Consider the following 16,791-nt stretch of genomic DNA (forward strand, 5'->3'; position numbering starts at 1 on the left):
CAGACAGACAGACAGACAGACAGACAGATAGATAGATAGATAGATAGATAGATAGATAGATAGATAGATAGATAGATAGATAGATAGATAGATAGATAGATAGATAGATGGATAGATAGATAGTGTTGGAAAAAAAGAATAGATAAGTGATGTTGAACAAATTCCCATCACATTTCTGCTTTCTTCTTTTATATCTGTAATAACTCAGTTGAATGTGTGTGTTGTTGCCTTTGATGTTGCTGCTATCTTCCTACTGAGATACAAAGAATCCTTCTATTCTGTATTATTTTCTAATCACGCACTTTGGTGGGTATATTGTTAAAATCTGTTGTCCTGACTAGTCAGATGTGACAGTCTCTAGATGGAGCACATCGGGCTCGCTGTGAATCAGCACCAAGGAAATGTTTACTTTAGTCTTTAGTAATTTACTGTAGCCTAATTCCCAAACACAAAGTATATTGCATGATTTCACATGCCTTTGTTTCTAAAAACGTTGTTTTTACGTAAAAACGTTTCCACGTTGATTTTACGCAAAAAGAAAAATCAGTTTTATAAATTGATTTTCACATCACAGTTGGTATCCTTCCTGCATCGCTATGTCGTCACTGTGGAAACGACAAACGCTGAAAAACACCGCCATAGGTCATGAGCATGCGCAGAACCTTAAAAGGACGGGTTTGTTCCAGAAGTCTGTCTTCTTCTTTTTTATTTTTTTTTTAAAGCAATTTACTGTCATATTTTTAATCATATCCTTCAGGAAAGACAGCTTGCTTTCTGACAAAAGAACAGAAAAACAACACACGTTGTCGGATCTTCCATAGGGTTTTCTGGATGACATCACAGAGGGGAGCGGCAATCCCTCAACACACACTACTCTATTTGAACCAGTTCCCTGGTATCCACAAACCACTGGTGTCGCCATTTCTCCGCAAGATTCCCAAACTGCCCACAGCGAACGGTTCATAAAGCTAAACGTAAACTAGCCATTCACGGCGTTTACGCAGCTCTCCGCAGACGGGGAATAGCAAGTTAGTACGTATATTTCGGTGGGGAATATCTCAGGGGATGGGCTTGATTGTCGGAATAAGGCTGCCTCCGTTTTAGTCCGTGACAAGATTCGGGAGTTGTCCGGCTGATGGCACACTCAAGCCACTAAACTACACCACAAAACCCCGGAGAAGAGCTCGTCCTGGTCGTGAAAAAAACCAAGGGATTTTCTATCTTCCATCAAGCAGGAATCATCATGCCGAGCGTTGACGAAAGGGAATGGGAAATGATCCACGCTGCTCCATGAAGAGCCGCAGCCGTGTTGCAAATCAGGCGGAGGACCGAGCTGTCAGTTCCGAACGCCGTCGACGCGGTTGTGTAATTAATTTGGCTGCTGGATGGTATGTGTCGGGTCTACCTGGCACCCGGTAGATAACCGAGGAGGCTCCGGGGCTTTGATGTGTTGGGGGTCCATTCATGCAATGACGTCTGCATGGTTATTTTATATCAAACGGTGAGACATTTCAAAATTCACCCTGCCTGACCGGTGATCCGGTGTGCGAACGAGCAGGACTGTCGGAAGGATATGGGAAAGAGAGCGGAACCGATGCAGTGGGTCTCGGCTAGGCATCGTCAAAACACAGGTGAGCGGCAGTAACACGATGACGATACTGAGCATTGTTGCGCTGCCTCTAGCTATATACACACACGCACACACACACACACAAGGCAGCACAGCAAGTAGTGTGACCCAGCTTTCAAACCGAGTTTCATGGCTGGTTGGAACACATTTCTGTGCTCTTCTCCATGCCCTGCTGAATAGACTACAATGGACACTGATTCACAAAGATCGACTTGTTGGATTTACACATAAAAATGCTGCTGCACCCCAGAGCTGCAGTTAACCATAAGCGCATTCTTTAATTGTTTAAGTTGTAAAAGATACTGAAACATCAGCAGACCCACACCCGCCGCTTATTTACAGCAAAACTTTAGCCTAGCTTAAAGTTTGTTCAGAACTGGTTAAGCAAGGGATGTTATTCCAACCTGGATCTGTAAAAAGATCCCATCTTTTTGCAACTTGTGTAGAGAATGTGTGGTCATTTCCCTGACAGATTGTTCATGTATGTCTCCCATGCAGTGTTGGAGCATAGATGAGATCAATTGATTTTAGAGATGCACCAATCAAAAACGCTAATTTTCCTTGGATCAGTTCCCTTTGATGATTGGGAGGTTTCAGTTTATAAAATTGTAAGTCTTCTCTTCAGATTACAAAAGTGACACAACATACACATACAGTTTCATAAAAACAAGATATGAGGGTCATTTACTTTGATGTATAAATGAAAAAAAAAGTAAATTCTTTTTCTTTTCTCTTGAAATCAAATTACTATGTCCCACAATAAAACCCGTAGCAGATGGCTTTGAAGTGTTAGTTCTTAGAATTAAAAACCTGTAATTAGCAGGTCAGACCTCAAAATTAACCCAGTTAACTCTCTTTATCAATCTACTAGTTGAATTTACTGGTGTTGCTTTACACAGAGAGCTTATGTTATATTTTTGGTTGTGGAAGCATGCAGTGATATAGGACTGAATACATACAGTCCGCACAATTTATATCGTATCAGTGTAAGGGAAGAAGGCATATATTCTTGCTTTGTCAGTTTCTGACAAGGGGATATTTCAGATGCCACTTCCTCTTGTGCCGCAAACCAGCTCCCACTTCTCACTAGTGGCTCATTAAAAGTGACGAACCGTGGCTTTCACAGTTAAGCAATCTCCATCCAAATGGCGCGATTCCTGAGGAACGCTGCTGCCTCACCAATACCACCAGTGAGGCAGGCAGGTCACAGTTGGAACTGGTGACTTTATAAGCTCCAACTAAAGCAATCTTCCTAACTTTATTAAGTTCAACACACATGAAAAAATGTGGGTTCAGCTCAGCGCACAACCGCTCATCCAGTTCACTGGCAACAAATTCACTAGTTATCTGCAGAGCAGAGAATAACATACACAAATAACATACTGAATGCAAGCCTTCAATACGAATGTTGTGCAAGTGTTTGTGTACGGGGAGAAAATGGGAACAACCAGGTTCAACTAAAACAGGCTGCACTTTCTGTAGTAAAATGGCCGGAGCACAAACAGTAAACAACAACAAACCCCAAAACAATTTGAGGATGGATCTGAAAAAAATCTGTCTGTGTATTCTCAAAAGTTATAGTCATTATAATTTTGATTTTTTTCTGTTTTACACAGCTGTAGTTAAAAGACTTGATCTCGAAGATTTTCTCATTCCCCATAGCCCTCTCGGAACACGCTTTCTACTCCCAGCAGCAGAATGTTTGGAGCCAAACTGAGACTATTAACCAGGTTCATTATTTACAGTTACAAACCTGAAAATTGCGTATGAATCAGGATTAATGCAGCGTATTATAACTTTTTTTTTTATGGCATCACTTTGTTGAAAAGGGAAAAGTTTAAAATCAAGTAACACCTGAATGTCCTCTTTGCGGAACAATAAAAGCTGTTTCTATTTTACTGAATTGTATTGTATTCTATTTTAACTGACAATGAATTGGATTTGATTGGATTCCTCCACTATAGCGCCAGCTCAGTCTCAGGCAAAAAAAAAAAACAACAAAAAAAAAAAAAACATCTCTAGCTCAGCTAGAATATCTTCAATCAGTAAACGAAATGTCGACTGATCATTATGGGTGATGACAACATTTTGTAGAATTCCTTGCAATTATTATAAAAGTCAAAATAAAAAGCATTTTAAAATCATCACTTGTTTTGGGCTATATGCCTTTGTCTGAATATAATCAGAGCCTCAAACAAGCACTTCTCCAAAAATCCACTCAGCTACAGTAAAAAGGTTACTTCACTTCAAAAGTATACGATATTTGCATACTTTTAACTGTAAAAGTATTTGCATACTTTTAACAGTAAAAGTAATGATTCAAATTATTTTCAGCTTTTGGGTTATTAAACAGCAAAATCTGGTTCACTGTTAATATAATTGAAAGACTATTAAAAAATCAACAACTATTATTTAATCAGAATCACTGTTATTTGATGTGATCCTGGTGGTAATTACACAGAAAGAAACATAGGTCGGTCACTTCACACAGTTATGTTGTATAAGGAAGTCATTTGCTATTTTAAATTACGTCAAAAATTGTTGCATAAAATATTACTTAATTTCTGTGTATACTTGGGGCTTTTTCTCTGAATACCTTGAAAACCCTGACGGCCCGCCACTGCTCATTAATTTAATCTGATTTAACAGGACCAAGCTCGGGTTTTTGTCTTCTCGGCTAATTAAAGACTGATCCTGCTCTGAAGACGAGGTAGCAGGCAGTAGATCAGCCATTCAAGTGGTTCTTTTGTGTTTGCTGCTTAAACAAATGCAAAGAAATCATGGCTCATTTGTTCTTCTCGGGAGCCCCCTTAACTCTGAGCAGGTGTATAGTTGAGTGTGTGAAGTCGTGTTTCATCCATAGATCAGAGATTAATAATTTTTTTAGATCAATAAGTAGGTCAGTAAGCACAGGTGTAATGCAACTAAATATACTACCGTTGCATAACAACTGATTAGTAAAGCTGTAACTCACCAGGCTGCAGTCAGTGCTTTAAACGGAAGCCATTTGAAATTTCTGTTGAGTTGTAAACTAAAATACAAGAATTAATACATTTTACCTTCAGTCATCACTATTGCTTTTCAGGTTTTCTTGAAGGTTTTTGCATTTTTGTCCTTTCTTACCTTACATGACTTTGATGGGGAATATCTTAGACCATGTAGACAATATTGGAATGGTTTTAAACATTAAATATAAAGGCGGTATTGAACATTGATTCCAACAGGAAATTTGTATCTTTAATCATTTTTGTTGCTGGAATATAAACATACCATGTTCATGAGTTTGTAGGTAAGTAGTTTCCATACGGCTCAGGGATTGAGTACTGCATAGGCTAACTCGACTTTATCATTTACTAATGAAATGAAACCTTAGTTTGCTCTACTAAATGAGAGAAACAGATGGCGTTATTCACACTCTGCCAAAACGTTTTGGGGGAAAGAAATGCTATCGGCAATCATGTGACGTCATTGATCTCGAATAGAATTTCTCCAAGTGGGCAGATGCGACTAATCTTGCACAAAACCATCAACTTTCTTTTATTAGTCTCAACAGAAAAGCCTGTTTGTGTTAAATCCAAGTCTGTACTCTTGACTTGGCCCTTCTTTTTTTTTTCCTGAGAGGAATTTGTTTTGATGATTTAAGCTAATTGTCTGTCCTAATTTTTCCCAGTTGATACCTGAAGTTCAGGGGCCAAAAATGTTTAATATTTAGAGTATTTCACATTTTCAATCAGAACTTGTTGGAAATTTGTGCAGTCTCTTTCTTGTCAGTTTCCCTGACCAGCTTTTTTTTATTGTGTTTCCATAATTTCTCTAATTATTGACGACTTAGTTCAGCACGTCTATGGATAATGTGCATTTTTTGGGCGTTTTTCTTTGTGCAATTTATTATTATTGTTTTTTACCCCTTTGTAGCATCCTTGCTACTAGCTATGGCTTTAACCAAGGGATGCAGATTTTAGGAAAATCTGACCTAAAATTTGAATAGAAATCTGTACTCTTTTCAAAGACACTGCAAACTGCATTTCATGCTTTCCCTATAATGACCCAAACGAACCAAATTTTTAAAAATCTGCGGTAGGGTACAGAGGTGAGAGAACAGAAACAGTGTGCATCTCAGACAAGAGAAACATATTCACAAGCAATTACAAGCAATAAAATGCACACATTTGCGTTAGTTAAAAATCATCTGTTATATCCCATTAGTTTGCATTTCTGTACTCTTTTACTTGCATTTCTTTTGAATACGATGAATGGGTGAGACTCTGGAAAGTAGACATGCAGTAGTTGTCCGTGTCAAGGTATGCCAATGTTTTAAAAAGTTTTGGCTCCAAGTATGACACAATTTGTTATCATTCCACACCTAGGCTTTAAATTGCCAGATTTTATTAAAATACCACAGAAAGTGGAGGAGTCACCTGGGTTTTTAATTTTATTTTTTATTTTTAAAGGTATTCTAGTTCTTTACCTTTTAAAAAAAAAATCAAATTTCAGGTATATTTTATGGATAAGATTATTAACTTATTACATTTCAATTGGTTGCTGTTTTTGGGAAGATACTGTAAAATTATTGTATTTTTACTCAAGGTTGTCATTCTGTAAGAATTTGATCCCAACTCATGTCTACTGCAAACAAGTAATTACACACTGCTTTTTAGTGATGATGCACACATAGCTTTTTTTTCCAAACTGGTGTCTTTAGCTTGTCTGCATATCACAATCTGTAAATTGCAGAAATCTGTGAGCACCTGCATTGAAAAATATCAATAAGACATGAAAAATTCAACACACTGCTGAAAACCTGTAGCTGCAGTGAAGTGTTGCATGGAGGGGGGAAAAAGCTGCATTTTTTTTGTTCTTGGTATTTGACCAGATAAAATCACAAATAAAGCCCTGCATGTTTGTGGGCAGTGTAGCACAGACAGGATGGCAGACCACATATGTTACCATCCTGACGCACAGTCAAATACACGCAAACACAACATTTATGCATGCACATGCAATCTCTGCTGCGCATACTATCACATCGACTGAAGGAAGAGAAAATGGAGTGGGAAGAGGTGAAAGGGATTGAGTGGGTGGTAGTGGGAGAAAAAGATGGAGAAAGAGGCAGAGGGAGAGTAGGAGTGAGTGGCACATGGCTTTCAGGCTAAAAAAAGATGAGCAGCACGCAACCAAAACCCGAATCTGGATTAGCTAGATAAGGAAGAGGAGGGGGTCGGGGAAGGCTAGAGTGGGGGGAAATGTAGGTTTCCTCTGCACCAAAAATGGTGCAGATGCACATGCTCACTTTCATGCTCATAAATGTCCTCTAAAATATTGAATACTGAATGAGTGTGTGGGTAGGAGCGAGCGTGAGGATGGGAAGAAGGAAGATGCGAAAGAAAGAGGGTGAGATGTAGATAGGAGAGGGTGAGATTCTTTAGGATGGACAGAAAGCCGCTCTGGGGTGACACAATGGGGAGGGATGGGATAATTAAAGACGGCAGCAACAGAAGAGCGAACAGTGTGACAAATGCCGGAGAGAATCTTGATCTGAGCAGTGTGAAACTCTGACCCAGGCACAAAAGAGACAGACTGGAGCAGATGGATGGATGGCAGCGAGCAGAGGAGGTAGAGATTTGGGACAGCTCTGCGCACATACAGTCATGCCAAACCAACATAACTTCAACGTTTTCTGCAGAGATTCTTAGTGGCCTGTCTGCCCAGCACTCGACAACATGCCAGGCCATTTTCAGCCTGCCTTTACCGTCTCGAGCAGAAATTAGAGTCGTAACGTTCTGTTATAACAATAAGATAGGCTGGTTGCAATACTGGGAAACCACTTCTCTTGATAAAAATGTGTTTTGAGATGCATCAATCAACAAGAGATCAGAATTGGGTGATTTTCTCTGATTGGTGATCATTAGGTTGGATGCTGAAAACACAGAAGTTGGTTTTCCTCTTTCATCAGCCTAGACGATTTACTCTGACACATCAATGGGAATACATAAAAAAAAAAAAAAAAAACCTTGGGACGTGCTTTGGTGCATGAATGGGGATAATCTTGTAATCCTTTCATTTTCTGTTGGATTTAAAACTTTATGTGCTATAGCCCTTAAGAATTAAAAAGTAGAAATTTGCAGATCAGAGTAAATAAAAAAAAACTGGAAATCTGAATCAGCCAGGAAAAGTGTGATCAGCTCTTCTGTGGTTTTATTAAAATATGCAGTCGATCTTTATGTATTTGATTGTTTCAAGACATTGTAAGCTACTCCATGAGTTTTTAAGTGGCTTATGAAGCAAGCTCAAATTTTGAGCCGTTTTCAAAATGAAAGTTTGAATAGATTAGAAAACAGGAAGTATTCAAGAGTTTCTATATCTCTGTTTGTTTGGCAGTTACTAAACAACTTGAAAGAGTTGCCCGTTTGTGAAGGTATTAAAGGAACATGCATAAATTGCATCCACAACACCCACCAGCGCAGGCAAGTTCTCAACCTGTGGGTAAGCCGTGTATGGTCATGAACAGGATGGCTCTCTCCACGTGATACTTGACTCACAGTGGTTGCACTTAACCCTATGGCTAAGTTGAGGACAATGTCTATCTCTTTTGACTGTTTAGCACTAAGTTCTATTAGCATTAGCCCTGCGTTTCTGGTTCACATGGTTTTGCAGCTGTTTGAAATGACAGAAATGCAATTAGTCATTCATTTCAAGTCGCAACTTGTTCCACACAGTTTTTGCGAAGAACTAATTATGATGTTCTGTAAATATTCCACATGTAGTTACTTCAGTGCTGCACAAAGTAAACAGCGCATACACACAATGAGAGAAGTGTGGAACTGGTTAAAGTCATGCCTGTGGCCTATTGACATGAGACTCATGCCATATATCTGTAACACCCCATCATTTCATGCAGAGAAATCAAAACAACGTTGCCCCACTTTGTGTAATAAAGTAGAATGACCTCAGGAAATAAGCAGTAAAAGCCTGAATAAAATTAAACACACTAAAACTCATAAAAATATCTAAAACCCGTCTGTATTTAGAAGCCGTATCGGCCTCATTTTTCCTAATTTGGACCAGTTTAATTTTAATTTTGAAAAGGTTTCTCAACAACCTAACAAGAAACATGAGAAGATGTGTGGAAGTGCTCTCTTCACCCCTCTCAACTTTATCGTTGCCAAAACGCCCAATAATGGAAAATTATGATGTTTGACACACATTGTCCCAAACTACCAAAAGAATTGGTAAATCTCCACAGCCAAAATCTCAAGAAAATAAATCCTATTAAAGAGCTACAGACTGAGTTGATATCAGAGTACAGAAGCGGACACCAGAAATGTCTGTGTCATTTCCACAGACATTTCTCCAAATGTCTGTGGAAATGTCTGTCATCTTCCACAGACATTTTGTGTGGAAAATGGATCAAAATCATGCTTCAGCAATGCCTGAAACCAGAACTGCAAACAGTAGACATTGTAAGCTGTCATTGCCAAGGACTTTCAAGTACATTTTAAATTTTTTTTTTTTTTTTTTAGTTTTGCAAAAGCTACTAAAGAACTTACACTTTAGTTATAGACACTTATAAGTACTTTATAAGTGAGGGTTATTAGCCCTCAGCTACGACCAAATTTACATGTTTGGATTTAAGATTGTCACCACCAAAAACCAAAGGAAATGACAACGCACTTTGTTTTGCTACAACTCAGTTTAAAACGAACTCCAGAACCACATTCTTACTGTTAACTGGACTCTTAACATTGGTTTAAGACACAGCTGTATGGTGACCCAATTTCTTATGGCATTGAAATGTCAAAATGTCTGTGATGGAACTATCATTTTGCAGCATTGACTCACATTTAATTTTTTAATACTATTTAGTTTTAAGAGGTACATAAAAACATTCATAAGTACACACAATTAGAAATGTAGATTTAGGCGTTACTTTCATGTTATTACAGAAATTAGAGTGCAATGCTTGGCAACAAGCATAATCTCAATCAACAAGCATATGTCTTGAGATTAGAAGATTATAAAGCTCTTCTGTTCATCTGATCTTCCACATCCTTCAAAGTACACACTCGTGTGTCTCTGTTGTGATAGTGGATTTGTATTTGTCAGCTGTTTGTTTGTTTTCAAAACCAGTTTCTAAGATCCGCGTGTTTGGAAATGCTCGATGGACAGCTTGGGTGTTTACTTGCCGTGCATATTGAGGTGATGGATGAGCAGGTTACACAGGTAGGGAGTGTGGTAAAAATAATGAGGCTGCGAGCAGCAGTCTGTGTGCCACAGCTTGTTCTTGATGCTGCTGTTGCTGCAGCAGGCTCGCTGTGTGAGATGGAGGAGTGGGAAACTAAAACACCAGCTGCTAGTCATACCAGATCAACCTACTTTGAACAAAACAAGGAATGGAAACCAGTGCTGGCCCTCTGGTTTTAGATCCCGATCTAGTGTCATTGGCTCTCTCGGCACTGTGGTTTATTGCTCTATTTGGCCGTGTTTCCGTAGATATTTGAGCACTGAGAGCAGGGGAGTTCTCAATGCAATGCTTTGCAGCAATGGGAACTACATACATATTTGCTGTTTACATCACGCAGCTGAGAGATGTACATAGATGTTTAAATAGAAATTAGATTTTTTTTTTTTTTTTTTTTGCTTGATGTTCAAATGCAACCATCTTTCAAACAGTCTAGATAAGCCACAGCATACCTTGCCGTTGTTTATCTCTATCGGGGACAAAGCCATCAGGAAATACTGGGAGCCCTGGCATTGTTGTTGCTTCATTGTTACGTAGTCACGTGGGAATCGGCCTGGCACACAGGAGCACACTGTGTTTGGGGCACAAAACATTTGCTCAGATGCAGCAAAAAACACATATGTCATTTGGTTGCAGATGGAGACACTCGGGATGGGAGTTTTAGTTTGGATGACTCATGCCGAATGCATATCATAGCAGAGTCTAGAGCAGCAGTTTAGGATGGAAGTGTTTGCTTGATTAGTAGAGATACCATAGAGGGTCAGGTTCTGGACATTTAGATTTGGGTTTTTATGCAGACAGAAAGATGTGTCCTGTGCTTTAGGCTTAACACTGGCTTTATTCACTGCTTGAGGAGGAAGGTTCTCAATACAAAGTGAAACTTCAACTCATTATTAATATTGGGAAGCTTCTCCCCCACTCCCACTGCATCAATAATGAATTGGTTTTTAATTTTCACTGAACAGTACCAAGGAGACTCATGGAGCGAATCATGGAGTACGTATCGCATACTGGAGCACAGGAGTACAGGATCTCTGCTGAAATGTATTCTCTTTCACATTTAGAAGAGGGCACATCATGTTCAGTGGAACGGGAGCCAGACTTGGAAGTGTGTTTGGCCATTTTCAGTTCAGTTTTATTGATCAGTATCATCTTTAGAAAGATTCAGTGTTGGGTGCTATTTTTGAAATAATCAATGTATTTTATTCTCTATCACGATCTTTCAAATGTTGCTGTAAGGTCAGGTTATTCTTCATGTTCTTCTTTCTGTGTCTGCACTCAACATATTATAATGCATTTTAGTATCAATGGGGTTTAGGACATAGAGCAAATCATAAAGCAAACAAAATATACGTTGACATCCAAAAATTTAAATAGTCTTATTCTTATTTCAACAGTATTTACTTGGATTGTTGCGTTAGAGAAACCTCTTTTTAAAAGCAAATTCGGGCTTGCAGTTTCCCTCATCTCTTCTTCTGTCTTAGCTGTCCTTCTTGAACCGCTGACCAGACACAATTAAATAACTTGCTGAGATTTAAAATTCTTGGCTAATCTACTCTAATCTAACTCTGGCGCTGAGTTACCACCTTTAAGTTGCAAGGAGAGTGTTAGACTCAACAGCCACTTCACTGGTCAAAGTTTATTTAATGTACTATGAACACCATGCATCTGTAATGCTAATCAGGGTATGACTGCGAAGAGAACAAGCTACAAATAATTAATTGAAGGCGCCGTGTAAGTGTGTGTGAATTTTGGAGGGGGAAAGACATGTAAAAGCTCAATGTTAAACCAGTTATTTTGCAATACTTTGCAAAATTATTCCTACCCTTTGAACTTTGCCACATTTTGTCATATTAGGACTAGAAACTTCAGTGTGTTTCTGTTTGATTTTATATCGTGGACCAAAATAAAATATAACTACGCTAAAATGAACAGAAAAGGACTCATAGCTTTACTTATTTTCTGCACAGAAATCTAAAACGCGTGGCATTCATTTTGTGATAAGTTCTGTTTTCTCTGTTGCCCTTTTATAAAATCTGGTGCTACCAAAAGCCTACAGAAGTCACTTAATTGGCACATGGCATCCACCTGTGTGCAATGTAATCTCAGGATAAATCCAGCTGTCTTGTGAGAACATTAGTGAGAAAACGGCATCATGAAGACTAAGGGACACATCAGACTGATCACGTATGATGTTGTAAAGGGGCTTAAGCATTGTTAGGTCCTGAAACAATATCTAAAGCTTTAAATATCTCTGAGTATCATTCAGCCATCAAAAACTATAAATGTTGCAAACCTACCAAGATTTTTTATTTTTTATTTTTTACCCTAATAGACTAACAGACTGGGGACTTTCATAGCGAAAGAGACCCATAGTAACTTTGGAGGAGCTACACAGATCCACAGGACAGGAGAGATAACCTGTTGACAGGACAACTGTTAGTTGTGCACTGTAAAAATGTGTTATTTTTAAGAAAGTGGAATACAGTATTAACTGAATCATGCGCCGTGGGAGCTTTCTTTCTGCACCGTCTGCAAACCTGTTTCGAGTTGATGTGAAAGACAGATAAATAACCCCAAGTATGAAATTGCAGCTACAATGAAATGGTTCAGGTCATATATTTATGACCTGTTAAAAGTATTTGTGTTTGGACATTAACTAGGCCATTCTGAGAACCTGTGGCAAGTTTTTAAATTTTAGATTTCCTGACATCGTCTATCTAGTCTCATCTGGTTTAAGACTAGCAAAGAAGAATGAGTTAAAGTTTCAATCTTTAGATGTGCGTAGGTGATAGAGGTGTTGCACCAAAGAATTGAATCTATTTTGCTGCAAAACGTGGTTTTGCGAAAGATGGATGTGTGGTAAATGCAAACCCTTACCATGCTTTTCAGATTTTCATTTGTAAAATAAAATAAGAAGAAAATCCTGAAAACAATGTATCCTATTCCTTCAACTTTATAATTATGCACTATATTCTATAACACTTGTTTTGTCACATATAAAACCCAATAAAGATACCGAAGTTTGTAGTTTTTCCAAAATGTGGAAAAGTTTAAGTCGTATTAATACTTTTGCAATGCGCTGAATTTAAGCTTGGGCTTTTGAATAGTTACTGTATGGATCATTTTTAATTAATAATTGCTTTCCTAAATAGGGTGCACCTTTAACCTTTTTTGTATACCTTTTTCATAACAGTATCCCAAATCTGCATTCAGATGCATTTCAGATTTCCTTTTGGTTTTCTTGTAGTTTTAGCAGAATTACTGTAAGCAAACAACGACACAAAGAAAAGACAAACAAATTGCTGTGCACTTATAAGTCATCATAATATCTAAGCATTTGACTTTTGCGAGAACAATAAGTGCATCTGCTAATGTCAACAGTAGCGGCCAAACTGCACCACTAATAGGCTGACATCCTCTTGGTTGATGGATGGGAAGGCCCCTAAGGAGGCAACAGCTATTAGTGAGGATGGAACACTGAGACATTAGTCGTCTTCTGTGAAATTAGACTCAAAGAGCCCTACACTCATTACTGACTGCGCAAAGCTGATTGCATCATCGATTGGCTGGATTTTGTTGTCATCACTGCACAAATTGATGATTTATCAATATAAGGATTATTCTGGTGCTTTATTGACCTCTCTGAGCCACTACTTGGACGGAAATATAAAAAGTTATGATGCTGTTTACACATTTCACTATATGGAATAAGACAACTTTGTCATTGACCATTACAGTATGAAGTACATAGCATAATGTAATACTGACATCTAATTTGGAACACACAATAAACTTTGAAAAATAAACTATCGTTATTTTATCACATTATTGCCCCGAACACATGTTTAATGTCTGCAAGTGTTCTGGAATGCTTTGGGATTATTTTGTATTTTTTTGTAGGAAACTCTGTACTTTTGATGACCAGTTCAAATTTGGACTTGTGTTTGATTTCAAGGTGTAATCAGACAATGGAGTCAGTGTCCCATTTTTTTTGGGGAAAAGTCAATTTGAATGACCTCTAAAGTTGAAATTATGACATTGAAGGTTGGAGGTCTTCCACCATCTCCAACATCAAAATCTAATATGACAGCCATTCATATGAAACTTGGTGATGCAGCGATTGACTGATTTATGATTTGCACATTCTAAAATTGGTCTCATACGAACCAATGTTGTTTGAGTCTGAATCAATAAAATGCAGAGAAATAGTTGGCTTGTATTGATTATAGCACACGATTAGCATGATCAAAATAGTACATTATGTTTTAGAGTTGTAAATGGCATTTGTCACTGTAATGTTAGGCCTGGTAGATTACAAAAATAAATATTGCCAAGACAATATTTTGTAGATGCTGCTTTTAATTCAATCAAAAATCAATCAAATTTTATTTGTATAGCACATTTCAGCAGCAAGGCATTTCAAAGTGCTTTACATAATTAAAATGAAAACAGCATGTGAGAAAGAGATTTAAAAAACATAATTAAAATGTAAACGGTGAGAAAGAGAAATAAAAAGCTGTAGAACTTTAGTTGAGACGCCGTCAACTGGGACTCCAACCCTTTGGACTTTAGTCAAAACGCAGTTTGACAAGGACTCTAACCTCTCGGAATTTAGTCAAAACGCCATTTAAATGTAAACAAAATCTACAGTTATCAAAGCATGTCTTTGAGTGCTTGCTTCCTGTCCTTTTCAGACATTTTATGATTCAGAGTTTTAATTTTATGTTGATTGAAAGCAAGAGCTGCTTAATAAGGCACATATATTTCATTACAAATTGGGATAGGTTTATTTTCCTAACGTTTTACCAGCTTCCATAAGTTGTATATTTTTTGTGTGTTTTAAAAGGACAAAATATATTTGAATGCCACCATACATTAACCTGGTAAGATAATTTTGTCTAATTGAACGTGGAACAAATCAAATTCATATTTTGCAGTAATCTAATAATCACTGCTAGAAATCCACTTGTGATAATATTGGTGTAGGGTTATTCTGCACAATGACAATTCAGTGATTTGACAACAGAAAACCATTGTAAGTGAAAGTAACAGATATTAACACAAACTGCAAGTCCCTGCATATCTACACCTTTTATTATTAATAGACGTGTGGAGAAAAGCTGATTTTCACACTCAGTCTTTTGTGCTGCAAGGACTCTTACTAGAACTTTTGTTGTATTGAGTAACTATTGTTTTTCTTCTTTGCTCATGAAGACTTTGAAGGGTTGTGATATATACTGGAGTTGTGAAAACAGTTGCAGATATGATTTGAAACCAGAACTAGTTGGATGAAAAGTGCATCCTCTTTTGATTCTATTGCCTTGTGCTTCGGACTATAACAAACATAACCTGATCCGTTCCAGGTTCTCAAAATACTTAAATTTGACCTTGTTTTACAAATCACATGACAAAATACAATGGAGAAGCTGTGACTCTAGCTGCTTCCATAGGATCTAAGAGTAAAAGTAAAAACCAGGTGCTGCTGATTAAATGTGCCTAATTAAATGATCAGCACGTCTGACCAGCTCTGACTGGTGTTTTGAGCAGATTACTGATCTCAGAAATTAAGATCTGTGGTGGGACGACTACACGTTTAAATTGACCATGAGGTGTGATACGTGAAAATCATATGAAAGAATGATCTGAAAGAAAGTCCTGCAATAAATCTACAGCAGCCCAGTCAAGGTTCAAACCTCATCCTGAAAGTGCTGTACTTTCAGGATGAGGTACAAACCTCAATGAGCAAACGACATTGTTTAAATGTTGTTCTCTTGTTGAACAGGATTTAATAAGTTCCTGTACAGTTCTGTGTGAAGCCAAACAGGAAAAAAAAAAAACTTAGTTTTTTTTTTCTGTATTGACATTCATGAAAATGTTTTTTTTTTCTTTTTCCACTGACTGCATATTAATTTTGTTATATTCCAATATACTAACTTATATTTCTTTTAAGTAAAGTGCATAAAATACTGTATGAACTGAGTGTCTTCATGTTGTGTTAAATAGTTCCCAGAGGAAAGTGTGCAGGTGTGCACTAGAAAAAGAATGGATCATAAATCCTGAATTCTCTTCTGATTAATAATTATGTCAATTTATTTTTTTCCCCACTGTTGAGGTCTCTGCTGGGAGTAAGAAAAAGTGTTTCAACAATCTGCCCAGAGGAGAGTGCTGATTAATGCGTCTCTGATTTCTTATGTATTTTTTATTTTAAAAGCGGACTCTCACAGTGTAATTGACCTGATTGTTTTGGCCTAAAAGAGATTTGGAGAAGTTTATCTGTTACGTTTTTTTCTGCCCTTGCTCTTCCAACTGTCCTCATTTCAGCCAGATCGAGGTTTTAGGAGAGGCTGTGTTTTTTCACTGGAAGGGTGTAGATTGAGGATTTTTTTTTTTTTACACCTGATAGTCTGGTAGACTCAGTCCAATTGGGGACCAAAATTACATTTGTTACATCTTCAGCTGGTGCAGTTCTCTTTCAGTGCACCATTTGGTTTTTCAAACCAAATCTTTGAAAAACCTGTTTCCCCCCTCACCTGTTGTGGTGCTGCACCAAGAACCACTGAAAGAAACTACACAAAAGCCTCTGAAGAAGACTTGAAGGCAACTTATTCCTTTGTAAAATGTAAACACAATGGAGTGGCATCAGATTTTAGCGGTTGTAGGATTTCTCTTATGTCTTTGGTAAAACACCACGAGCCATTTCTCCCGCTAGCACTACACTCGCCTGTTTGTTTTGGTTGTATTTACCCAGAATGTCTTGAGTTATCTAAGTTACTGCTTTTGGAGCGGTCTGCATCCACATATGCACTCGGACCGTGCCAGAGTTCACTTTACCTGAACCGAGACCTAGGTTTGTAAGTGGACCAGAATTTGCTTTTTTTGTGGTGCTGTCAGAGTTCAATTGTGCATTCTCACCTCCCCA

The 16,791-nt window shown here is 37.9% G+C and overlaps 1 protein-coding gene across 2 annotated transcripts in view; it reads left to right on the plus strand.

The window, feature by feature from the left end:
- Window positions 1-179: 179 nt before the first annotated feature.
- dagla (diacylglycerol lipase, alpha) overlaps window positions 180-16,791 on the plus strand; it is a 39,958-nt gene continuing 23,346 nt past the window's right edge. For both annotated transcript variants that reach the window (XM_015049966.1, XM_015049967.1), the window contains exon 1: window positions 180-1,631. The gene's annotated coding sequence lies outside the window, so the exon portion shown is untranslated. The remainder of the gene's footprint in view (window positions 1,632-16,791) is intronic.

Source organism: Poecilia latipinna, unplaced genomic scaffold (genome assembly GCF_001443285.1).
Source record: "Poecilia latipinna isolate Pla-1442-1.1 unplaced genomic scaffold, P_latipinna-1.0 Scaffold968, whole genome shotgun sequence".
Lineage (NCBI taxonomy): Eukaryota > Metazoa > Chordata > Actinopteri > Cyprinodontiformes > Poeciliidae > Poecilia > Poecilia latipinna.